Source organism: Gymnodraco acuticeps, unplaced genomic scaffold, assembly GCF_902827175.1.
Source record: "Gymnodraco acuticeps unplaced genomic scaffold, fGymAcu1.1, whole genome shotgun sequence".
Classification (NCBI taxonomy): domain Eukaryota; kingdom Metazoa; phylum Chordata; class Actinopteri; order Perciformes; family Bathydraconidae; genus Gymnodraco; species Gymnodraco acuticeps.
Window position 1 is genome coordinate 2,893,939 of NW_022990214.1, and position 21,268 is coordinate 2,915,206.

At 40.8% G+C, this 21,268-nt stretch overlaps 1 long non-coding RNA gene across 1 annotated transcript; it reads left to right on the forward strand.

Moving 5' to 3' along the window:
• The first annotated feature begins 355 nt into the window (after window positions 1-355).
• Window positions 356-20,453, forward strand: LOC117547685. The gene is made up of 3 exons (XR_004569224.1): window positions 356-446; window positions 4,516-5,015; window positions 17,766-20,453. It is a non-coding gene; the product is annotated as an uncharacterized LOC117547685 (long non-coding RNA).
• Window positions 20,454-21,268: the final 815 nt, after the last annotated feature.

Here is a 21,268-nt window from a genome sequence, read left to right on the forward strand (position 1 = left end):
TATTTGATATAATCATTGGAAGTCTGATCATACCCTAAGCCTCTTATGAATGAATTAAAGCAGCTCAGTGTCATATTTGACTCACTCCTCCCATGTTATTTTTGAATGAATGGGCGAAACACTTCCGACAGAAGGCTTGCGTTGGAATTAGCGCGTCACATACAATCTATAGACACACACACTTCTCCTGTATCCAGGTGGAGTGTGTCTATGTGGGTTTGATGGGAACAGCAACGTGCCCTGACCTGCAGCTCAGCCCATCTGACCGCCAAGCCTTCAAACAGATCCCAACACGTCATGCAGCCAGCCCACCACGCTCAACATGACTCACTCCCCCCCCAACACACTGCACATTGTTCAGTCCTTCGCAGGGCGGTGGATCACATACACAACATTAAAGCATTCGACTTTGAAAGCTGGTTTTAAGGAGCCTTTCAAGCTGAGAGGTAAATACTTTTCAGGTTTATACAATCTATATGTGGGTGGGTGTCTGTGAGTGATGGCGGACGGCGGAGGTGGGAAAACAAAGGAACTTTAGGTAGGAGAGGTGAGGTGATTCTGAGGTGTGGTGGGACATGCCGGCAGCTGTCATGCTCCAGTGTGCGTAGACTGCAGTTTTGTCTACTGCAAATTCATGTCTTGAAAGGCTTTGGGAGATTTATAGGATGTTTCATTCCAACATTTTAAATCCGTTAATTCAAAAGTTTCTGTTTTATTATTCCCTCCTTCTCTTTGTTTTGTCTTTGCTTCTGCCTTTAGGTGTCTTTTCTCACAGCTGTTTGAATTATTTAATATGTGTGACGTGTTCTATATAGAAATAAAGTAACAATAATGGTATCTGAGGTAAAGTGAAATTGAGGAAGCCCTAAGGGGGCCTGCGGTGACTCTTAGTGACCCCTTATATCTACACACAACAAACCACAATGCAATCTGTACACTAATATAGCTCTGTATATATATATATGGAGCTATATTTGTGTATCTATAAGGAGCTGTTATTGACTGCAATTTATCCACCTGTCATGTGGTCCTCATATGAGCCTCATTGATTACATACAGTCTATTACGCAACATACTGTATGTATACAACATTGGTTTACTGTGTAGGACCTTAAGGGAAACTCCACATGAAAAATGTAGTGTGTGTTTGTGAGTGTGTGTTTGTGTGTGTGTGTGTGTTTGTCAAACTGAATAATTGGGTCACAGAGCCACTACAGCTGACATACTGTAATTCAATGTTTTGCTGCTTTAGGCTGCAGTCTCTCTATTGGCCACTAGGAGCTGAGTCCATGTGGACGTAGTAAAACAATTTTTTTTAATGAATATTTTCGTGCTTATTATTTTTGAATACAATCCGCATAGAGGGGTGCATGCAGGAAAGAGTTCTAACATGAAATGAAGGTCCCTCGTCTTGAAGTCAACCTTTTTAAAACGTGTGGTTAGACGCCTGCAACTAATTATGTGGTGGACACAAGATGAAGAGTTTTGAGTGTCCGAAGCTTCTATGTGTCACAAATACTACGGTTGCTTACAGAACACCAACAAAAGGTAATCACGCCGACACGTCCATCTTTAGCTTAGTGGTGTTGATGCACAGCCACCGACCCGTATGTAGTTTGTTTGTAGCTAGGGGTGTAACGGTTTCCGTATTCGTCCCGTACCGTCACGGTTCGGACGTCACGGTTCGGAAGTCACGGTTCGGTACATGAAGTCACACGACGAATACTCCTTTTTTTTACGAGTGGGAGAAAAGTCTGTCATTCAGTATCCATTACACTATATGTAATCCAGGGGGCGGTATTGCTCCTAAAAGCTGTTTGCCAGCCACCCTTAAACAACAAATGAAGACGAAAACACAATAAAAAGAACAAAATAAAAGAAGAAGAAACGTTATGTGCAGCCTCGAAATTTCTCGCCACGAAGTACGCCGGGCTCGGTAGAATTCCAAGTCTGCTGGACATTGGAACAGTCCTTCTGCGGCACTCGATGACGTAGTATGCTTGAAATAGTGGCCGTTTCTCAATCGCGAGTACACATGCTGCGAGGATCGGACGAGGGCGGTGTGTCGGCGTTGTTCGACAGCGGTGCGGTATGCTAATGGTAACACACGCCAAACATGCTAAATCATATCAGAAGGCATCACCCAGATTTGGCAATCATCGGAGCCCGGCAAAAGACAACAGCTTATCCCGCTGTTTAAACCAATAGACATGAAAGCCGTGAAACCAAAAGAAGTAACGGAAGCTTTTGGCATATATATTTCAACGGCTATGCTGCGCCCTTATCCAATAGTAGAGGACCCCGGCTTTTATTGATTGTTATTGAAACACTTTCTTATTATTTATTTTGTAATATTTTCAAGACATTCTTTTTTAGTTTTACAGCTTATTGAACCTTTTTGTTTGACATCAGCCATTATAGATAATATGGCCATCTGAGTGTGTGTGGTACTGTTTGTGGTTTGTTTTTAACTGTGTAATAATAAAGTTGCAGATGGCATCTTTTTTACATGAATATTCCAGTCAATCTCTGTTTTGAAACAATGAGCTGCAAAATGAGCGCCTTACCCCACAGTACAGGCGAGTTGGGTACTTTCTTAAATATACCTGGGCAGGCTCTGTTTTGCTGAGGTCCTCTGGCACTTGCGGGCCGCCGAGGGGTGGTGGTGTTTGGGGCAACGAAGACGGCTGCGGCTGCTCCGCCTCTGTGGGCGAGGCGGGCAAAGCCGGCGAGTCGGGCGGGAGGACGTTAGTATCCACGACAGTGGCCGCGGGTAACGTAATGTCTCCATGATCTGAACTGTTATTACCTGCAGTAGATGCAGTGTTACTGCTGGCGATAAGGGCTGGTTGTTTTAACCATTTTCTGATGTCCATAATTGACTGTTGTGTAAGAACCTTGCAGATGACGAACGTGCAGCGGCACAGGTCACGCGCACCTGACATAATAACGTTACTTACCGTTTCAATTGACCAAATAAATGCAGCAGACAATATTATTTAACCACAATTTATTTTATTTCAACTATATTCTTCTTCTTATTATTATTATATATGTAATCTTTTTCACTTTTAATTATTTTTTTTCACTTTTCAAATGAGGGTGCATAACGACTCAACTGAGGGGGCAATGCACCCTTATGCACCCCCGTAGAACCGGGCCTGCGTGAGTTTTTTTAAAATTATCTGGTAAATTAGCTAGCTAACATAACATATCTAACATATCTAAAACATAATCTCTCAACTTTGTGAACTAATGCACAGAAACGTTAACATGGTTCAAGCAAACAAGAATCAGGCTATTATGCACAAAGACACATATATTATCATAAGTCTTAAACAGAGAGACAATAACTTACCAACACTTATTATTCAAAATGTTAAAGTTCCTTATTTTTAAACTGAAACTTGCACTACTGTTCAAAATAAATAGAAACAAACCTGGAATTATACATTTGGACTTTTTTTTGCTTTTTCTTGTTGTACCGAACCCGTACAGAACCGTGACCCCCAAACCGAGGTACGTACCGAAGCATGAATTATGTGAACCGTTACACCCCTATTTATAGCTGAACGTATCTATTTGCATCTGGCGATTGCATGTACTCTTCAAAAATCAGAAAGTGGTGTCAATATGTTGGCATTATCCTGCAATATACCGAAATCTAATGGGGGAATCCCTTTGCTTTTTGTCGAGCGAGCATTTGCGATGCTAACTTAGTGGTCTGTGTACAAAAATACGTCATCACTGTACCACCTTATTGGTATAAAATATTTAAAATGTTCTTCCAATGACAACATTGCAGCAGCATAAAGGAATTTCATTTTATGTTATGTCATCAGTATAAAGTAAAAGCGGAAAAAGACAGATCAGTGGTTTTATCTGTGGCGCTGCAAAGAAAACCAGATAATTTCCCGTTGAACAGCACAGGACACACTGCATTTAGATTTACACAGTTACTCCTGCAAATAACCATGTTCCTATAGTTACTGGGGATAGCGACCTATGGCTAAAAAAATGGCTGTCCTCTCCCTGCTTTTAATTGAAAATGCTTGAAAAAACAAACAAATGTGTTCGTATAACCTAAGGTCACTGATAAAATACCATCCAAAAATGTTGACCCCCTGTATCATGTCTGTTTTTACTTCCTGTCTCTGTGTTTTCCCTCCTGTTTGAGGTTATTCTTCACCTGGTGCCCTCCCCAGCTGTGTCTTGTCCCTGTGATTAGTCTGGCATGTATTTAAGTTCTATTTTTGTTTTAGTAGTTGTCAGATCCTTGTTCTGTTTCATGTTTGTTGGAGAGTTTTCTTACTATTGTTTTGACTCGCCCTGCGTTGCCCATTTGCCTGGAACTGAAGGTATTTTGTCAAAACCTTTGTCCTGCATTTGGGTCCATCCTGCTCTGCTCTCAACCTTGACGAATAGCTTAAGGGGTTAAACAAAAATTAGACACAATTGTTATCTGAACATAAATGGCAAACACATTTAATATCTCTCTTTCTCTCTCTGCTGTAGGGGTAGCAGCTTGGCCTGTCAGGGATTATGTTGGGAACCGGAGGGCTAAACCATCTTCTTGAGTGACGCCATTCATCATAAACTGCCCTTCGCATTGAATTTGAGGATCTGGTCAGGCAATCTTTTGTGGAATGTGAAGAAGACTTCAACGTGACAACATTTTGGATTGGATTTTAGGATTGTTCCCGCTTTAGATCAATCTAGACTGACCCAGTCACTTTCCTTAAACATTTTCCACTACTACTGAACTTTGACAAGAGGAAGTTCTCAGACTGTCTTCGTGGTGTGAGGTCAGCAACAACACATCTGTCCAAACTGTGGACGTGTCTGTAAGCGATCAGCAGTGATGGAGTCTGTGGCAGCCCGGATGGCCATGGACACCGACTCGCCCAACCTGTCCCTGAGGTCCAGGACTACCGTGACCACGGACGGAGATTCTTATGTGAGCACTTCCAGCCTTCCCTGCAGCCACTTCCTGTCCGCCAATGTCATCAATGTTGGTAAGTGTTGCTTCTGTGAGCTGTGAGAAAGCCGTGTGTGGTGATGAGTGCTTGTGTTGTTGATGAAAAGTGACAAAGTGCTGGAAGTGTGAGGATGTTTCGCTGAGTTTCCTCTGCTGGCTTGTGCTGTGTAATGCTGTTTAACTTCATGCTTGTTGTTGGTTGGCTCAAAACGAGTTGGGGTTCAGCATGCCTTGATTTCAAAGGGGAAATCATTTGAAAATGTGATTATCTTATTGATGAACACAGGACAGACTTTAGAAAAGGCTTATGAAGGTCTGACGGTGATGTCAGGTGGTACAGATGTCTGCTGGAGGCAGCAAGGTACAGGAAGAGCTGATTGTGTTTAAGAAAGGTGGACCAGGTAATGATAAGATGATAGAAACACACATCTTGGATGGATTGGAAAATGTGCTTATGTACAAAAAGATATTGTGTTAATGTGGAAGACACATTTGCCCTTTTCCATTGAAGTGGTTCCAGGGCATGGAGACATGCCATCCCATGTTCTCCTTAAAGGTAGGGTAGGTAATTCACTTCAGAATTTTTTTTTGTTATATTCCATGGAATGCTCTTAACATCCAGATAGCAATGAATAAATTAAATGCTTTGACAATAAATATATACAAATATTTCATCTGTGGAGGCCGTGGCGCTGTAAAAAGCAAGTCCAATTATCTGCCTTGGCCCGCGGCAGATAATTGGATGGCCTACTGTACCTGCCTGTCAGCCTTCCATCTCGTGCACAAACTTATCTCGTGCCCTCATTGGTCATGCGCGTTTGTGTGTGTTGGAGGAGGGGCTCTGTAAGTAAGTCTGAAGGAAGGGGCAGATTTGTTTTCGGTTGTGTACTTTCAAATTCTAGCTTACTCGAGCTGGTTTCTCCATTCTTACCTACCCTACCTTTAAGTAAAGGGGAGGTCCGTTGTACAAGACCCTGCATTTTTTACCTGTTCTTTTTGTTTTTTTCCACTATCTGAATGTTATGTGTGAGCAAAACAGAATTTCAGCAGCAGGATAGGTATAAATCTAAAACGACTGTTGACTGCTGTTTAAAAGTTGGAAATAAAACAAGCTCTCTGGCAAACACACATTTATGACACCTAACACTTGTTGTTCAGCAGGATAATCTCCACATATTAATACCACTTTGTGAACTTGGAAGTGTAAATCCAATTGACTGGAGTAAAAAGCTAACGCTAGGCTACAAACAAACTACATCACGTTTGCATGGCTGCACATCACCACCGCTAAGCTAAAGGCCGACTTGTGTCGGGGTGATGACATTTAGTATTTTATTTAGTCACTTGTCAGCAACTGCTGTAATGACACTTTGAAAAACTCATTAAAAAAACCGCTTACTTCAAGATCAGTAAACAGCAAGTTGTAAATTGCTGACTCATTTCATTCCATGCACCACTCCATAGAGTGCCAGAGTGACGCGTCCTAAAACCCGGAAGTAAACTCCTTCCGGTTCCTTCGACAAAAACCAATGCAATTTTTCCATAGGATTTTGGAAAATAGTTTGAAATAAGGTCTGTGGTTGACACACATTTAAAGGGCCCATGTCATGCTTTTCCGGTTATTACCCGTTCCCTTGTGTGTTATGAAGGTTTTTCTGCATGTAAACGGTCTGCAAAGTCAAAAACCCTCAAAGTACACCCTGTAGCGAGTAAAACGAACACAGAAAAGACCTGTCTATGCTGCCCCAAAACGCCCCGTTGGAGATTTCCCATCTTCCATTGTTTTCTTCCTGGGTCCTGTGACGTGTGAATACCCAAATCAACAACAAATGCAGAGAACGTCACACACCAGGATCCCTTGGCTAACTAATATGGGCTCAGAACAGTCTCATAATACACACATGCACACAGAAGGATTCACACTTGTATTTCATGATCCACAAAAGGATTCACACTTGTATTTCCGGATCCACACTTGTGTTTTTCAATGCACACACAAATTTGTTCCGTTTCATATACATGTGAATAAAATCCAAATACAGAAAAAAGTTTTACATAATGTAATTTTGATCCTCACATATTAGTTTTCCGTTTAAATCCCCTGAACCTGCAAACACAAACCGCTTTCTGTGCACGGATCGCTTTGCATTCGTGTGTGGGTTTTTTGAGACTCCCCTGACGGTCAGCCGATTCCTACTTGTAATTGTTTCTATCTATAGCCAATCAGATGTCTCCTTCATTCTAAGCCAATCACATGAGCGCGCCCCCACGAGGGTATGATTTCTTGCGTTCATGACGTAGCGCTTCATGTACGCATTTTGCACAGCGATCCGTGCACAGAAAGCGGTTTGTGTTTGCAGGTTCAGGGGATTTAAACGGAAAACAAATATGTGATGATCAAAAATACATATGTAAAACTTTTTTCTGTATTTGGATTTTATTTACATGTATATGAAACGGAACACATTTGTGTGTGCATTGAAAAACACCAGTATGGATCATGAAATACAAGTGTGAATCCTTCTGTGTGCATGTGTGTATTATGAGACTGTTCTGAGCCCATAAACTAACAGGGAGTCCCCATTGACTTGCATAGATCTCCCTGAACGCTGGTAATAGACGAGTTGGGATGGCGGAGAAATGCTCTCTGCAGACCCATTCTCACAGCGTTCTAAACCTTTTTCTTACTCAATATCAAGCCACACTTATTGTTTTTACTTCGGCTGTGAGTGTTTGTGTGTGCTCAGGTCAGGATGAGTTTAGCTGTTTCTCGCTGTATCGCCGACCCGGAAACCTTTCCGCTCCTCGCAACAGCAGCCTCGCAACGTCCCGACCAATCAGACCACACTGGCCTCACAGGGAGGGGGGGGAGCTCCAACAAGCCGTTTAGGACAGAGAGTGAATACCTGGTGAATACACATACTATACAGAGATGCTGTATCAGAATCCAATGTGATTTTGGAAAATTGCACAATAAATCTATTCTAGTAGACCTCAACAATGGAAATATGATCAGTAGAAATGGCCATGACATGGGACAGATCACGTTTTGTTCAGCCGGATAATATCCACATGTCTACCCTACTTTTATAATTTTCTAATCATAAATCTATCGATCATAAATCTACCGATTAGATTTATGATTCAAAAATTATAAAAGTCCGGCAACGTGATCTGTCTCTTCAATTTGTGTCTACCACAGACCTTATTTCGAGCTATTTTCCAAAATCCTATGGAGAAATTGCATTGGTTTTTGTCGAAGGAACCGGAAGTGGTAAAATGCTAACTTACTTCCGGGTTTTAGGATGCGTCACTGTGGCACTCTATTGAACTTTGGCATTACTCTTGTTTTTAAATGTTATAGTTGCTTCTACTACCACCACTTCTACAGTTAAACTACTGCTACTGCTTCCATTGTAGAAGAGAGAAAAAATAATCCCAGATATGTAGTGGTAGTTGTCGTACCACTAGAATTGTCAGGGTGAGTGATGCAGGCAGGACCCAAATGCAGATTTCACAGAATCTTCCTTTATTTCAAGGTAAACTAGAAAACAAACATAACTCTTCCCCGTGAACACAGTCAAGACAAACAAGGATCCAACAATGACAAACAGAAAAAACAGAACTTAAATGCACACAAGACTAATCACACAAACAAGACACAGGTGAGGAGGGAGGAGAAAACACAGGGGCACCAGGTGAACACAATCAAGAAATCAGACACAGGAGGGCAAACACAGAGACAGGAATCAACAGACAAGACAGGGGGTGAACACTTTTCAAAATAAAACAGGAAACCAGAGACAGACAAAACACAACACAGGCAGACCGTGACAAGAATAAGCATTTTGCTATATGGTGAACTTTTCTTTCAGAGCAGCAATCAGGTACAATCTTCCTTTCCAGGTGCTGCTCTTCCACTTTCAATTCAGACTGTGCAATGTGGTCCAGATGGAACCAAAGTGTGTTTGTGCATTCTCTCTTTGGTGAATAAGCTCCCTGATTGATTCTCTGGTCTTAACAAATATTAGCTGATGTTGAGAAAAGTCGCAGTTAAATTGAACTGCTTTTCAAACGTTTTCAATAAGTGATGATCCCTGAGATTTTCCTGCTTCCAAGTAGTTTTGTTGTTACAGTGCAGTAATATCTTATCATGTGCTTTACCTTTTGGATTTTCACTTTGGCAAGTTAAAAAAATTCTGCATTGTAGCTTAATCAAGCAAACTTATGTATTCTTGTCACAGAGTTGGATAGAGTCCTAAATAATGAAAGGATTGCAAATGTCAGGAAGCAGCGTGTGTGTTTCTGGACAGGCTGAGTGTTGCTCTGCAGACCGGAGAGAGCGGCTGGTTGATCTGTCTGCATGGTTGAAAAGGACACACATCACCATCATCAGAGAGAGTTTGGTGCAGAGCTGAGCTGCACAAATCAACACATTTACAGCCAAACCTTTACAATTAGATGCATTTTCTAAGGATAAAATATACGGGACAATTTCAGTGAAATTTGACATTAGGGAAAAGTTAACAGCACTCCAAACTGAGTGATTAGAGTAAGACTATCATTTATCAAACTAACATTGACTTTATAGACAGGGCTGCACATAACTGGTGCGCAAGTGCGCATGCGCACCTCCGCCAAAAAAAGAGCACCGGGTCATTTGAAACAAAGCGCATTTGCGTACCAACATTGAGAGAGGGAGAGAGAGAAGGGAGAAGAGAAAAGAGAAGAGAGAGGAGAGATGAGAGAAGAGAGAGAAGAGAGAGAGAGAAAGATATTTGCGAGTTGCATATGAACCATGATATGAACTCAGGGCTGGCCCATAGCAACCAGAGAGAAAGAAGTAGGCCTACATCATCAGCTACCATGTCTGACAGAGAGGAAGACAGTGAGGAGAACAGTCAGGAGGGTAGTGATGACAGCTTGTAGGATTACTGCTCGTGCTAATGTTGTCTTGTGTTCACCTCTGCATGTGTGTCTTGTGTTCACCTCTGCATGTGTGTTCAGTGCCGTGTGTCTGGCAAATAAAGTCAAGACCCCCTCAAAAGTTACGGTTTATTTCATTTTAAGGATGAGCACCAAGCAACATCTCCAGGTGCTCCTTTGAGAACCAGGGCAAAAAATGTATGTGCACCCCTGTTTATAGAAATAAATGACAGTTTAACCTGTTAAGCCCGATGCCCCCGCGGGCAGGGGCACAACACAACAATATTTATGAAACTGTGTCTCAGGTAGGGATGGGTATCGAGAACCGGTACTAAGTCAGTACTGGTACCTGATTGGACGGTATTGGTATACCGTTAAGCCGCTGGACAAACGGTGCTGATATCGATATATGAATTATGCTACTTCCTTAGTTAAAAAAATTCTGGTTGGTTGGGAACCCTCATCCTGTGTGACGTATCTGGCTTGAGTACCACTGATTGGCCACTGTGAATGCCACTCGTCATCTCTCCTAACAGCGCTCTTATTATTGTGAGACTCCCGGGGGCAGACCATAGGGGCAGACGCAACATCTAGCTAGAAACAGCGTCTCAAGGCTTCTTAACATTTAACAACCTATTAATGATGCATACCCACGGGAAAAACTCAGCTAACAGACGATATTAACCATTTTACCTACACGGAACAGAAGTACAACACCAAGAGTCTAAATCAACACTTAGCAAAACGGGCTAATGGGGCTAATAGGGCTAACGGCCCCCTTCCAGAGACACACTGTCAAACACACTCATACCTGCTTGGTATGACATTGAAAAAGTTACATTAAATAATAAATAAAAATAAATTACGATAAAACTGTTGTTTAATCTTCACATCTTGTAATCATGTCTATAATTTTGAGCACCAAATTATTGAAAAGTATCGATACGAGTATCGAAAAATACCGGCATCGATAAACAGTATCGGTATCGATACAATCCTAAGGATACCCATCCCTAGTCTCAGGGCTTCTTAACATTTAACAACCTATTAATGTGTCATACCCACTTAACGGGAAGAAACTCAGCTATCAGACAATATAATTTTTTTTCCGCTAAACGAAACACAAGGGTAATACCAAGCCTCTGAATTAGCACTAAGCGAAAAAATGCTAGCGCACTTAGCACAGAACTCACGGTAGATATTTTATACTTCATGCAATCTGCACGAACTAGATATCATAGGAAAGCTGAGATTCCACATATTCCAATGGTATAAGTATCATCACTGTGTGACCAGAACTAACGGCAGCGAAAGCAAGCAAAGACAACACACAACTTCACTTTACGGGTCAAAAACGGTAAATACGTCTTACCTTTGCTGTGTTCTGATCAAAAGCTGTGTTCAAGGGCATTACAACGCATATACACGCTGCTGAAGGTTAATCCAATGTCTCTGTGTCCCTTTGAAATGATTACTGATAATCCATCATAACATTTATGTCAATAAACAGTTTTCATATACACTAAAAAACGGACATTTTGGTGTAGTAAAAATATATTTAATTAACTGTGATACTTTTTACATGGTAATATCAAGATTCACAACTAGAACTAGAATTTCTTAAGTAACATTTTTAAATGTATACACCTTTTATTCATATAATACATTTACAGTTTGGGGGGAGTAAGTTTTATTATATATTTACTCATACTATTTAAAAGATTTATAGTCACTGCTCATAAACCTTAAAATACTAAGTAAATGTTAATCTAAAACCATAGTAGCTGTTTGAATCCGCACAAGCATCTTGACAAGACAAGATACCCGCGATTTTGGACAACGGTTCAGTTAGGTTTGCACTTTGAAGGCTGTCGGAGGAGCTGCATGGCTGGAAAAATAAGTGTTGGTAAGTTATTGTCTCTGTTTAAGACTTATGATAATATATGTGTCTTTGTGCATAATAGCCTGATTCTTGTTTGCTTGAACCATGTTAACGTTTCTATGCATTAGTTCACAAAGTTGAGAGATTATGTTTTAGATATGTTACGTGCTGTTAGCTAGCTAACCTTAACTGTATTTTACCAGATAATTTAAAAAAAACACTCTATGCATCTAAAGAAGGTTCCACGTTTTATTTCACGTCTATAAAACTAAGGGCATAACAGTTGTAATAGCATTGTCAGAAGCAGAGGAGAGGAAAAGTAATGTTAGCTGAGTTAGCGTTAGCCGCAGTTTTCCAAAATTAGCTTTGTCATCCTGTCAGGTTATGGTTACAATGGATAAAGAAAAGACATGGCCAGAATTTTTTTAAACATTCAAAAAACTATGTAGAGAAACCGAAGAGGTTACAGTGCTTGCATTATGTCAAAGACGCCAATCTATTGTGTTGTATCAATGTATATCTATTAAGGGTGTAACGGTTCACATAATTCACGGTTCGGTACCTCGGTTTGGGGGTCACGGTTCGGTACGGGTTCGGTACAACAAAAAAAAGCAAAACAAAGTCCCAAATGTATAAATCCAGGTTTCTTTTTATTTATTTTGAACAGTAGTGCAAGTTTCAGTTTAAAAATAAGGAACTTTAACATTTTGAATACTTAACTTTATTACACAGTTAAAAACAAACCACAAACAGTACCACACGCACTCAGATGGCTGATGTCAACAAAAAGGTTCAATAAGCTGTAAAACTAAAAAGAATATCTTGAAAATATTACAAAATAAATAATAAGAAAGTGTTTCAATAACAATCAATAAAAGCCGGGGTCCTCTACTATTGCATAAGGGCGCAGCATAGCCGTTGAAATATATATGCCAAAAGCTTCCGTTACATATTTTGGTCTCTCGGCTTTCATGTCTATTGGCTTCTTAAAAGCAGCGGGGATAAGTTGTTGAACTGCTGTTGTCTTTTGCCGGGCTCCGGTGATTGCCAAATCTGGGTGATGTCTTCCGATATGATTTAGCATGTTTGGCGTGTGTTACTATTAGCATACCGCACCGCTGTCGAACACGCCGTCCTCGTCCGATCCTTCACTCGCACTCCATCGTTGTTGTAGTACACAGGGAACCCAAAATGTTCCCACACAGCTGATTTAAAAGAAGCAGTTGGGTCTTCTAGCTCCTGTGTGTTATCTGAACTCGCAATACTAACGTTTCTTCTTCTTTTATTTTGTTCGTTTTGTTGTGTTTTCTTCTTCTTCATTTGTCGTTAAGGGCGGCTGGCAAACAGCTTTTAGGCGCAATACTGCTCCCTGGATTATATATAGTGTAATGGATACTGCCCTGAATGACAGACTTTTCTCCCACTCGTAAAAAAAAGGCGTATTCATTGTGTGATTGCATGTACCGAACCGTGATGTCCGAACCGTGATGGTTCGGGACGAATACGGATACCGTTACGCAGCGTCCACACGGCGGCGTGCGTTGAAGCTTGCCGGCGGGCGTGTCTGAAGCTCGACCAACAACCAATCACATGAATCTCCCGCCCCGGACACACAAGCACGCGGTTTGATTGGCTAGAGCTTGTACTGGCATATGATTTGATTGGCTGGCGCTTCCGTCGAAGCTTCAAAAGTTGAACATTGCTCAACTTTTGAAGCGAGGAACGCGAGCAAAGCGAAGCGACACTCCCACAATGCAGTTCGGCAAAGTGTGACGTCACCCCATTCAAGTGAATGGGCAGAAGCGTTGAAGCGCCAACGCACGCCGCCATGTGGATGGGCCACTACACCTCTAATATCTATAGATATATTAGCTACTGAAATTAGCATGCTAACTGACTAGCCCTGGCATGTCCTGCTTTGTAGTACCACTTGTTACTCGAGAGGCGATAGCAAGTCACTGTAGCGCCAGTCTGCCCCAACATGAGAGGACGAAGAAGTCGAGTTGGCCAGAGGGCTTGTCCTGTGCGTTTTGAAAGTAGTTTAATGTATTAACGTTAGTGGCAGACACGAGAAAAGGACTCAAACCCTTGGCTCTTCCTCCCCACCGCCGGGAGACGGAGCAAGCCGTCCGGACCAGCAAACATGTTACTGCCGTTACACAGGTTAGACCGAGCGCTACCGCTGTTTTCTCGTTTCTACCATCAATAAATGAACGAAGCGTACATGGACCAAGCAATCCCAAATGAAGCTATTTCACGGTAAACACACACGGCTAATGTAAATTAAACCGACGCCACAAGTGAAGATTAAAAGATGGCAGTGTTATTTTGTTTGAACGGCTCTCAGAGTTTCAACAGCGTATGTCTATCATGTTAGTTAGTAGTAGGCTTTTTCTTTTTCAATAACTGAATAACAGTAATTGTCAGTAATTTAGAAAATGTTGGAAGTGTTCCCCCCCTCCAATATAAAGTCAACTTCGTAACCTAAAAATGCGACCTGGAGCTCAATCATTCACAGTATAAAGCTGGAATGTGACTAAGTGCATTTACTTGAGTACTGTACTCATTATCAAGTATCATTTTGAGATAATTGTACTTTACTTGAGTATTTCCATTTTATGCTTCTTATACTTCTACTCCACTAGACATTGTTGTACCTTTTACTCCACTACATTTATTTGACAGCATTAGTTACTTTGAACCATGAGATTAGTTCAAAAATATAAATCAAATTCTAAATGATGATGTATTATTATAGATTAAGCTACCCTGCAGTATATAAAGTAGTCAAAAATAATGTCTACGTTTACTAGCTGCAACATTATTGATGCAACACAAATTGGCTTGGGGCCACTGCTGGTATTCTCATGTCAAAAAAATACTTTTTTATTACCATTGCTAAAATATTTTCGTCTTACTTAACATTTCTTAGAATTATATTTCTAAAATGTCTTATAATTATACTCTAGCTTCAGAACTGAGCCCTCTAGGGCAGTGGTTCCCAAACTTTTTGTGCCCAAGGCACACCAAAGGACAAGTAAAAATCTCAAGGCACACCTATTGTGCAAAATAGCCCTTATAACACGTGTTATCACTCATATTAGGGCTGAACGATATACCGTGTCATGGCGATAATGCGCGGTATTCACACCGCAGGGACGTGCGGTTTTATTAAAAAAAATGTAAATGCTAACCACTTTAGCACATAATTCAAAAATAAAGATACCCTTATTACTTATCGAAACTGCACATACAATATATCCGATTAAAGCTGAGACTCCACAGATTATTTAAGTATAGTATCTAAGCGATCCGATCTCGCAACAGGGGAAGCAAACACAGACATCACAACATGTACCTTTTACGGAGCTTTTACGGGAGATCGTCTCACCGTAGCTGTCAATCTGATCAAAAGACGTGTTCAATGGCATTAAAACGAGAAAGAAAAAACGCGGCTGAATCGGTTGATCCATAGGTTGATAATGTATCTGTGGCTTTGAAGCAATTGTTTATAATCCATAATTCCATTTTTATGTAAAAATCGGAGCACAAAAGTTAGCTGCTAATGGTAGCTACCAGAGTGTATGCAGCTTCCGGTTTTGGCTACGCGTCACTCTCACTCCTTATTTGTTCATGTGTTGGTGTGTGTAGAACTTCCCCTGCATGCACAGCAAACCACCAATCACAATCATTCTTGATCAGATCACAGCAGGCCCCGCCCCGCTAGTTTGCAGACCATCAAAACACTGGTAACAAATGAGCGAGGCACAGGAGGACAATTCTTTCACACACACATATGGGTTTTGGGCCGAGGGCGACACCGTACTTCCGGTATCAACCATTTCACACGAGGTGCATACAGAATATCATGGGTCGATTGCCTTAATCAATATAGTCAACTCTAAAATACCACATATATGCATTGGCATGATAATATTATTGTGACGAGTGGGGTATTCACCTGGTGTTTCCAGAAGATAGACGTAGATGCAGCCAAAATCGACCGAAGGCCACTTTTGAGGGTCGTAATTCCATACATTGTACATCTAACAACCCACACAGCTCTAGTTTACGCTGGTAACGACCTAGAGCACACCCCTCAAGTCCAGAGATGTAATCCGAAGACATGCAGCGATTTCTTCGGTCGTTAATTCAGAAAAAAAACCTAGTGCGCTCTATAAGCTAGCTAGCTGTTTATATTAGCATTGCCAGGATTTTTGCACCTCCAGAAAAATGGCGTCTTTATAAAAAAATATATGGCGCGCGTTGCATTGTGGGTAGCTGTGACGTCACTGTGTGTGAAAGAATAAGGGTACTTTTATCTTGAGTTCTGTACCAAAGTGCGTTAGCATTTTTCGCTCAGGGGTAATTTAGATGCTTCTTATGAGACTTGTCTTTTGTTTTGGTAAAAATGGTTTGTATCGTCAGTTAGCTGAGATTATTTCCGTTAATCTGGTATAACACATTAATAGGTTCTTAAATATTACGATTCCCTGAGACACTGTCGTGAAAAAAAAAGTAAAGTACCCGCCGGGACTTTGGGGTTTAACAGGTTAAAAAAAACGCAATATATACCGCAGGGGGGGGAAAAATCGCTATGTCAGTTTTTTTCAATACCGTGCAGCCCTAACTCATATCATGTAAAATATCTGTAAATGTGCATAATTATTTACTAATGCCAAATAAAATGTGACAAAGACAACTATATTACTCATGAAATATTTATTAACGAAATATTTCAGAAATTAATTTGAAACTTTATCAAATTAGGTTTCATCAAAGCAGCAACACACTCATTTAAACCAGACAGGTCACAAAATAAAAAATGAGGCAAAGGAAACTCAGCAGAAATTCAGCAAAGAGAACTGTCAATGCAAGGAAGCTGCATTGTCCATGGTCCTGAACTACAAATTATAAATGTAACATTTCAGCAATCAGCATTGAAACATGTGCTATTGTAAATATTTTGCCGACTTACAAATTAGTGAGATACATGTGCCTGTCGGGGCGCGCAGAATTTTTTAATCCTTGGTGGCACTGAGGAGAGGGCCACTCGCAAGTCCTGTTCAACAGAGAGCCGTGACCTCCTGTTGTTCTTCATGTAAACCAGAGTAGAGAACACCAACTCCAGAGATTGGGTCGTTACTATAAAAATGTAATATATTACATATTACTTTTAAAAAAGTAATATATTACACTACTTCGTTACTATCTACATAAAGTAACTCGTTACTTTACTCGCCGAGCACGTACGAACTGCGCATGCGTGAGTGGCAATAACTTTCCTTACCAGCAGGCGGCGGTAGTGTGTATTTGTCATTCAAAACAGGCAACAACCGGAAGACAGAGAAGAAGAACAGACTGCGTGATATAAACAAACAACAAATAGCTGTGCGGTAGCTTCACCTTAGCATGTGTTCTTTGCAGGTGCTTGTTGAGGTTTGACCACGTGGTGTTTCCAGCAGTGGATAACAGCTTCTGGCCTGGACACAGTTTGCACCTCACCGTCACATTCCTGTCTATTCTTCGGACGAACTCAAAATAATGGGCAGACCTCCACCCCTCGAGAGTTATCGCTGACTCAGCCATGTTTATGCAGCACTGCACATGGAGATGTGGACGCGCAAGTCGCGCAGATTACGTACATATAAACCTACAAAGTACTGATATAGTAAATTAAAAAATAATAATTTTTGTGTAGTTGTATATTGCAATAATAACGTATGGTTGTCACAAAATCCCACGGCACACCCGGACTTGCCTCACGGCACACCAGTGTGCCGCGGCACACCGTTTGGGAACCACTGCTCTAGAGCCTCTGAAAGACAGTAAAATTGGCCGGTCCGGATTAGGGCCCTAGGGTCTCAGAGTTAATGATGGTCTTTAGCACATGTGTTCATTCTGCCCTGATAATGAAGTCACTTTTGCATTCTATTTTCAGTTGTTTCTCACTTCCTTTTTCTTGTAAATTGTATGCAGGAGGACAGCCGCAGTGATGCAACTAAACACGTCCTGAAGATCCTGGTTGTCCATGGTGCCAATGGAGAGGATCCAGTGGATGCAGCCCTCCTGCTTGAAGGCAAAGAGATGATGCCAGGATGCAGCAGTACTGCCAAGGCATGCACGCTGCTTATGGGGCTGATTTATGCCTTAAACCTGGCATACCCCCCCAACACTGCGCTACACTTTGGAGCTGTTCCAGAAACTTTTTCTCGGACTGGATGGGATTAAGTTGACCCCGAAAGTACAAGCTTTAAAGTTGAAACTGCTGTCTTAAAGACATGGCAACAAACTTTATTTTTGTGATCAACATTTTGTATTAAAGCAAAAGACACTGTGTCGCGGAGGTTAATGTAACGTTAGTTTAATATGCCCGTGAAATGCAAAAACTTTTCGGTTTCACCGGTAGGATTTCTACGCACTTGGTGATGCTGACTCATATGACTCAAAGGACTCGTATGATCCGGATCTCTTCAATTACTGACTCAGAAGACCGTAAAAGGATCCGGATTAGCCATCTCTAGTTTTTAGGTATACAATGTTCAGGCTATGAATGATATATGAACAAACCCTTCTGTAAAAACCTTCAGAATATTGATAGGAATATAACTGGAAGGTTTGGTGTATGTAAGTGCTACTGAAGTGGACATCTCTCATTCAGAATAGGAGAAAAAAACTAATTTTGAGAAAACAACCTTTAAAGATTGCTGTGTGGCTCAAACTAAACTCTCTTGTTCTTTGGACAATAGCTTGCACATCGACGCACTCCGTGACGGTATTTCATAGTCAGGGTCATTTGTTTTTTGTCTAACCTTGCTTCGTGCAAGTGACAATTGTTGTCATCTTCTCTGTGAATGTTTTTTTCGCTGTTCTTTTGCCATTTTGAGATTTTAATTTCCAGCGGAAAGCTAACCAGGAAGTGTTTTAGCACATCACGTGACGCATCTGAACGAATCACGATGTGGCGGCTTCCGTCTAACTTCAGCGTGGTGCTGTTTAACAGACATGTCAATTATTGTAGCGAACACAAATAACTGTAAGTACAGAAAGATATTGGAAACACAGAATTTGTCTTCACGTAAATTTAACGCGCTACAGAAGGAGACACCAACAGTTAAACTTCTAATAAAGTCGCTATTATCCCACTAGTCTCCCTGGATTACCACTCTCCTTCTTTAGGCTGCAGTGAAACAGACCGCATCACAGACTGGCACACAGGCGGTTTACACAGAGCAGCATCCATGGCAGTGAATGTGACATACCCTTTTTTAGGAATCTGGTGCCGCTATATAGTGTACACAGGAAATAAAAGCCCACGTGCAATTGTGCATCACACACAGTCGGATGCATGTGAGTGAAGTGAATTGACTTGACTCCCACAGTAAAGGAAAACTCAGTTTGTCGCCACACTGCTTATACCGAGCAGCATTTGAAAATGTAGCGCAAACACCACCCACCGAAGTGAAAAAAACCACTTCTGAACTACTAATGCCCCACTGCCACATTTTGTATTCAAAACAGTGAATTTCGCCAGCTGTTGACTAATTTGAAGCAACTACTAAACCACTAAGTATTACATGTTGTGTGTGCCTCGTCCATGAAAGCACGCTAAATTAGCTAGCACGCTAACTAAACTGAAACACTGACGTTAGTTAACGTTCGTTTGATATCCACATTAAGCTGACAAACTAACAGGGATGTACAGAGTTAATAAAGTACAAAAATATACTTACATGATTCAAAATCCACGAGTATTCATATTAGACGAGGGTCCATGCTCTCTTCAACTGGAACCGGCTGCTTTTTTTCAAATGCCTGCACTGTGCGCAAACTCCTCTGACGTCATAGAGGGCGTCGCCCACCTTTACTCACATTGCCCAGGTATATTTGACTAGCTTTTCACAGGTTGTAGGTCAACACATTACTTTAGTTAACATTTACTTGGTGCTATGATATAAATGTAGGCCTACTTGTCAAAATGAAGATACAAAAATACTTGCAAATTCAAGTAAAAAAAAGGAGTGATTTTGAGTGAAAGAGAATTATCAGTGTACTATCCCATCATTCAAGGGTGGTTTTCACTATTAGTATAGGGTTTTTTTTGGACGGAAACTATAATTTACATTTTTTTTACTATGTTCAACCTGAATTTACTTTAAAATAAAAACATCTATATTGATTCTGACTTTTCTACAGCCAACTCACAGGTGTATCATTGCTTTGAGAGAAAAGATTATTAATTTCCCCCTTTTAGAAGTGAAGATATAGTCATTTGTTCTGGGAATGTCATTTTCGATCCTGAGACCTGAAAAACAGGTTAAATGTTTTTATTTATTTTCTCCCTGTTTCAGCAATGTGCTATGCAAGACAGACATTGTCTGATGGCAGTTAGGGTATAAGGGACAATCCAGGGGACGTTACTTCCTCTTGATACCGTCGGTTATTTACAAAAAAAACACCTAAATATAGCCTATTTGTTATTGAGCTTCTGTCTTTCTCTGTATTTTCATCTGCAAACTCCCTCAACATCCCTCAACATCGCTCTCTTTTCTAGATCGCCCTCTCACGGGTGAACACTGTCCCGCTTCATTGTAGGATTTCTGCCATGTCTAGCACTTTAGTTTGACCATCTCTGTTATTAAGTTATGGAATATTAAATAAATAAGTAATTAGATACCTTACCGTTACTGTGCTCATAAAGAATGATAAGAATAAGAATAATGCGTATTGAACTGGTTTAATTAATTAGTGATTTTATTTAAGGTAATTAGTTAGAAGCCCTATTTTATCAGTATGTCTGGACTGCACAGCAGTTACAATGGTCAAACTACATTAGAACAGAATTGTCCCCATTTTGTCTTTAATAGTTACTAACATTAGATATTTTAATGAGATATGGACCGCAAAACAAAAAATGTCCCTGGTTTTCATTTTTAAAATCAAGACACTGAATGAAAGTAGTCGCCATAGCTTATTTTGTCATGAGATGTGAATTACTATTCAATTTAGTTGATGTAATAATCGTTTGGTTTATTTTACATTAAAAACAAGTTACAATTTTCAAAAGGTCTTGTGTTTTGTATCGGGGGGAGGCCCTTTTTCCAGATTAGAGCAATAGCCCCTCCAAATGTCTGTGCACGTCCCTGCAGCAGAGGCTATCTCAGGTTATCGGCTCTCAGCCTTTATCACCTGGTTGTGCTTTTTTTAGGCTGATGCCTTTGCATCCCAAGCTTCAAAGCCTTCACAGTTCACACATTAATGTTGCACAGATAGGCCCTTACCTCCCATTTAATTCTCCTCTTCAAGATACACATTAGCCGGTTGATTAAACACAAAGGGTTTGGATCATGCCAGAAGCATATACGGTACACACAAGAGGCACCTCACACACATTTTTCTTATCCGTGACAGGGATACACTTTAGTTGTGATCTACACACAAATCTCTACAGGAAAACCACAGCATAGACTGATTGCTTTGAT